The sequence below is a fragment of the Panthera uncia genome, unplaced genomic scaffold (assembly GCF_023721935.1).
Source record: "Panthera uncia isolate 11264 unplaced genomic scaffold, Puncia_PCG_1.0 HiC_scaffold_315, whole genome shotgun sequence".
Taxonomy (NCBI): domain Eukaryota; kingdom Metazoa; phylum Chordata; class Mammalia; order Carnivora; family Felidae; genus Panthera; species Panthera uncia.
Window position 1 is genome coordinate 48953 of NW_026059446.1, and position 6000 is coordinate 54952.

General features: G+C 40.4%; 1 protein-coding gene across 1 annotated transcript in view; it reads right to left on the bottom strand.

Annotated features, from left to right (window-relative positions):
• The window catches only part of LOC125917930 (conserved oligomeric Golgi complex subunit 3), a 31590-nt gene extending 25887 nt beyond the window's left edge, over positions 1–5703 (bottom strand). The window contains exon 1 of the mRNA XM_049623996.1: positions 3949–5703. The gene's annotated coding sequence lies outside the window, so the exon portion shown is untranslated. The remainder of the gene's footprint in view (positions 1–3948) is intronic.
• Positions 5704–6000: the final 297 nt, after the last annotated feature.

Here is a 6000-nt window from a genome sequence, read left to right on the forward strand (position 1 = left end):
TAATTTACATCCAAGTTAGTTAGCATATAGTGCAACAATGATTTCAGGAGTAGATTCCTTAAGCCCCTTACCCATTTAGCCCATCCCCCCTCCCAAAACCTCTCCAGTAACCCTCAGTTTGTTCTCCATATTTATGAGACTGTTTTGTCGCCCTTTCTGTTTTTATATTATTTTTGCTTCCCTTCCCTTATGTTCATCTGCTTTGTATCTTAAACTCCTCATATGAGTGAAGTCATATGATATTTGTCTTTCTCTGACGAATTTTGCTTAGCCTAATACCCTCTAGTTCCATCCACATAGTTGCAAATGGCAAGATTTCATTCTTTTTTGATTGCCGAGTAATACTCCATTGTATAGATGTACCATATCTTCTTTATCCATTCATCCATCAATGGACATTTGGGTGCTTTCCATACTTTGGCAATTGTTGGTAGTGCTGCTATAAACATTGGGGTGCATGTGTCCCTTCGAAACAGCATACCTGTATCCCTTGGATAAATACCTACTAGTGTAATTGCTGGGTCACAGGGTAGTTCTATTTTAATTTTTTGATGAACTTCCATACTGTTTTCCAGAGTGGCTGTACCAGCTTGCATTCCCACCAGCAGTGCAAAAGAGATCCTCTTTCTCCACATCCTCGCCAACATCTGTTGTTGCCTGAGTTGTTAATTTTAGCCATTCTGACAGGTTGAGGTGGTATCTCATTGTGGTTCTGATTTGTATTTCCTGGATGATGAGTAATGTTGAGCATTTTTTCATGTGTTGACTGGCCATCTCGATGTCTTCTTTGGCGAAGTGTCTATTCGTGTCTTTTGCCCATTTCTTCACTGGATTGTTTTTTTTGGGTTGTTGAGTTTGATAAATTCTCTATAGGTTTTGGATACTAACCCTTTATCTGACATGTCGTTTGCAAATATCTTCTCCCATTCCATCGGCTGCCTTTTAGTTTTGCTGATTGTTTCCTTTGCTGTGCAAAAGCTTTTTATTTTGATGAGGTCACAATAGTTCATTTCTGAATACTTGGGTGACTTTAAAAGCCCCTCTATGGGGTCTTACTTTAAAATATCTATATGAAGTTCCTTAAAAAGAACAAACTAGACAAATTTTATCAAAGAATATTTAGGAGATTAAGTATCTATAGTTGTGCTAAGATTAGGTCTGTAAGATCCCTCCTTCAAAATAAAGAGCCAAAACATTACCCCCAAATAAAAGTTTAGTGAAACAAATCTATGTTAAGTACTTTAAAATACCGTACTTTAAGTACTGGCTTGTTTATTTTTTCACTTTCCTGTGAAAAATAGTTAGCATTAAAACAACCGATGCAGGGAAAGTTTACTTGCCTGGCAAACCATCAAAAGGCAAGTGTCTACTAGCTGCCCCTTCTGAAGAGCAGAACAAAGCCAAGTAACAGGGCTTCTCCCTCAGCCTCCGGCAGTCTTCCTCCAGCGTCGTCTCTGAGCCCACCCTCCTCTCGCCCGCTCTACGCAGAGAATAGAGCCTGTGCTTTTGAAGACACTGATAATCAGCCTCTCCACACAACGGTCCCTCGCACTGGCCCAGACACCTAGTTCTACTACGTGAACACCATGTTGTTCAAAGTCCTCACTTTGGAGGCTTCTCATTCTCACTTCCAGCGCACTAAGAAACCAAGAACCGAGAAAAGTGATTATCCTCTTTTTTTGCTCCCCGTGCCACCTGACTCAGTCTTGCTTTTTTCATCCCAAATTCTATCACCACTCTAAGTACCATCAACAATCATACAGACAACCACATGGTTGCCCCTGACCTTCCGAATTCCAAAGACCTTCATTTCCATCCCTGCACCCCCAACCCCATAGACAGATGTTCTCAAGACTTCCTTTCAGAAGTACTTTATTCCTTTCTATAGACTTTATTACTCCAAACGATTCCACCTCTTAATTCTTAAAACCTACCATCCCACTCTGACCACAGTATCGTTGTGATGTCCTATTTCTCACCTGTTCACCCAAACTACCTGCCAACCCCTCCTCCTTTGGCTTTAATCACACCTTATCCTCTCGCTCTCTTCTGACCTCTCTGGCTATTCTTCCTCAGTTCGCCCAGAATACTCCATTTTGCTCCTTAACGTCAGCGTCTGTTAAGGTTCTCTCTCAGGTTTACTTTTCTCTCTCTCTCTCTCAGATTTCTGTTATTATCACTCTATTCTCAGCGCCGGGGTGATCCTATACAAGCCCACAGCATCAAGCACTCCACTGTCTTTATCTCCAGATCAGTCCTCCTCTTTACAGCTCTAGAGCAGTACTGTTCCAACAGAAATACAATGTGAGCGATAGATGGGACACATTAAAATGCCACATTAAAAAAAGTAAAAAAAAAAAAAAAAAAAAAACCACAAATGGAATGAGTTTTAATATAGTTAGCCCAATATATTTAAAATATCATCACTTTAACATGTAATCAAGACAGAAATTACCAGTAAGGTACTTTCCATTCTTTATTTCATATTAAGCCTGAGAAATTTGGTATGCATTTTATATGCTAACAGCATATTCAGATGAGCCACATTTCACATGCTCAATGGCAGGCGGCTACCATATTGAACAGCACAGCTCCAGGCTGATATACACATGGACCCTACCAAGTCTTCCTCAGCCCCCACATCTAGGATGTCATCAAATTCTATTGACTCAAGCTTTTAACTGTATGTCTCATCTATAAACTTCTCTCCATCCCTCATTAGTACCCTGGTTCAAATCACCTTTAACTTTCAAATGGAAAACAAAACAGTCTCCTAACTAGTCTCTACAGTTCTGCCAACAATACCTTATTTACTTTAAGGCCAGGCATGGGTAAAAGAATACAGACTCTACTGGGGGAAGGGAAAATGTACAAGACCAGGATTGGCAAGACAGAAATGTCATCTAGTTTTCCAGTAACTCTTGAAAAGGTTTTCTAGGACCAAGAGGTATACTAAGACATGGCACAGGTTCTATTTCAGAGGAGAAAATTTTAGTCTCTCTTCCTATGGGGCAAGCATGAGAAAATGGCTTTGCCAGGGAGGGAATACCCAGTCTGCTTGGCAGTCTGGCCTTAAGGTATCAACTGTTCATAGAATAACCCACAATACCTGATGATGCCCTGAACCTGGGAACATGGACGCAATTGGGATCCTTGAAAGGTTCCCACTCTCACTATCCCAATCCCACGCTGTCCTGGGCTCCATGACGAGCTGAGCTTCACTACCCCTGTTAGAGCTAGAAGGAGAGACAACAAACCAGCTCGCTGTCTACATTAAACTCATGAGAATCCAGGATGATTCTTGGACAATTCTGCTCCCTGCGATAAATGCACCATAGTCCAAGCTATCCCATACATTTCAATCAGTATTTTATCCCAGTCCCAGGCACTCAATATATTTACCAAATGCAAATCAGGTGGTACAATTATGCCAACATGCTCTACTACCAAGAAGTTCAAAGTCCGCGAGACTGACACCTATCTGGCCTGCTGTATCTGCTCCTTCCCTACAAATAACCTATACCCAAACATACCAAACCGCTTGACTCCCCCAAAAGCATCCACGGTCTTCCATTCCTGCATGCCTTCTTCCGTGCTATTCTGTCTTTAACCTTACTCCACCTGGCTTCATTCTTGCCTTTATAAACAGCAGAGCTTTCAGACACAACACCTCTCACTGAATTCACTTTCTTGCACTCAAAGCTTCGTAATTTTGATGCCCTTCATCCATGATCCAAGAGTGTCCTGTGTATACCTTTGGGCATATCACCACTGAATTACATCTGTGGCTTATCAATCTCCCCCCCCCACCCCCACCCCCGCCTGCTCAAGTGTGGGCTCCTCAAAGGCACATAAACTGTTTCTCATTTCTCATGTCTGGAACATGACAAGGCCTCGATAAAAGTTTAAGTGAATAAATAAAAGTTGGAGTTAAACATCATAACATACCAGATTTTGTTAGATTATTAGACTCTGTTTCCTCTAACTGAACATCTGAAAACGAAGCTTCCGAAGGTACCTTCTTCTGTTCATCTTTTAAACTTTGTGCAATTTGCTGTGTAAAGAAATCAGAAACAAAATTAAAGTGTAGTTTTCAGCTGTATTTTGCAACATGAACACGTTCTTTCCAAAAAGCTAAAAAAAAATCTAGTTAATAAATGAATGGACTAATGAAACTAAGGCAAAACAACCCATGGAAATTAAAAAGTTGAATTAGTATAGAGCGTCCCCATTCCCGTAAACACATACATAGCCTTCTGTGAACCACTAATCTCAGAACCATTACCAGGTATTTGCTGAAGGGTCAAATACACGAGCCTCCTATAGGAAGCTACTTTCAACTTGATGTTTAGAAACAAACTTTAAGATTGGACACATTCTGAATGTCAGAAATGCTTTATCAAGTAACTGGCCAATTCAAACAACTCATTTTCTCTCTATGAGAGAATAGGTACAGTAAGCTATTTTTCAAACAGATTATTAAAAATTAGCTTATGCACTGAGACTATTCAACCCTTCTTCACTGCCTAAAGAATAACATCAAATACACACAGGTCACTAACTACTAAGTAATGAAAACTTCACTAGTTTACATGTCCACCTTTATAAAAGTGGAAATACACAGAAATGGAGACTAACAGACACTTAGCTACTGACAAAAGGAATGGCCAGAGAACTATTTGGGAGACAGACTCCGGGCCAGTCCTCTTACTCTGCGTGCAGAAACCAGAAAGTGTAGCTAACCCCTAAATGGCACATAGATGTCACAGCAAGATCACCTTCTACCCCTACCCCTCACCAAAAGAAAAACAAAGCAAACATTTACTGCAAGTGGTGTCCTTAAACCAAAAGGTCTACACAAGAAAGCATCAGGATACTGGCCATGTGATGACTGAATAAACATACTAAATGTGTCACTAAATTACAGTGAGGGGGGCTTTAGTAAACCTCATCACCTAATGGTCTATTAGACAGATTACAAGATTACATCTGTGTGCCATTTAAGGATTAGCTACACTTTCTGGTTTCTGCACCCAGAGTAAGAGGACTGGTCCGGAGACTGTCTCCCAAATAGTTCTCTGGCCATTCTTTTTGTCAGTAGCTAAGTGTCTGTTAGGTCTCCATTTCTGTGTATTTCCACCTTTATAAAGGTGGAAATGTAAACTAGTGAAGTTTTTGTAGTTAGTGATCTATATGTTACAGACATTGGTATGTCTGTAATATAAAACTACTATAAAGAAGACAAGGAAAGGAGGGGAACAAGGGAAAGATACAATTCCACAGATTGGGCTGAGCAACAGATCTAGTTTTTGTTATATACACTTTGTGGGCTTCAAAACCAAGGTAACTTCTGTACATGGATTATTGATTGGTTCCCTGGAATTATTAGCAGTATCCAAACACCAAAAGAATTCCTACCATGAGCCTGCAGAATAAGAAAAGGTGGGCAATAAACTAACAGCCCCAATACTACATGCCCTTCCTATCATGTATCTGATCCCTGCATGGTTGATTTTACATATTATTAAAAAAAAAAAAGTACTATGCAAACAATATAACTACCCAATATATAAATTTAAGGAGAAATCAGGAGAAGGGATGAAAAGTTGAGGAGAATATTCTTAAAATAGGTTAGGGCATTAAACCAAATAGCCTGGTATATTTCAAGCCTGTTAGCTTTAAAACAAACACACTTCTTCGTATACTTCTTTGCTCTGTCAGCCGACAGGTTCCAAGAGCAAGAACCCCCGATAGCTATGAGCACACCCAGCACCTAAACTTTGTTTGCTAATTCTTTTCTCCAATAAAAGAAGCCAGGACTCCTTGGAGAAATGGCTGACTCTAGGGCTACGACAGGAAATAGGCAAGATGTGCCTGGAGCCGCGAGATAAGGAAGTGTTCAAAAAACACACAAACAAACCTATAAGCCGGGGATCTGTCAAAGGGACCCAGGAACCAAGTGAAAGAGCTCCCAATGGTCAAAGTTGGAACTATTTGAGC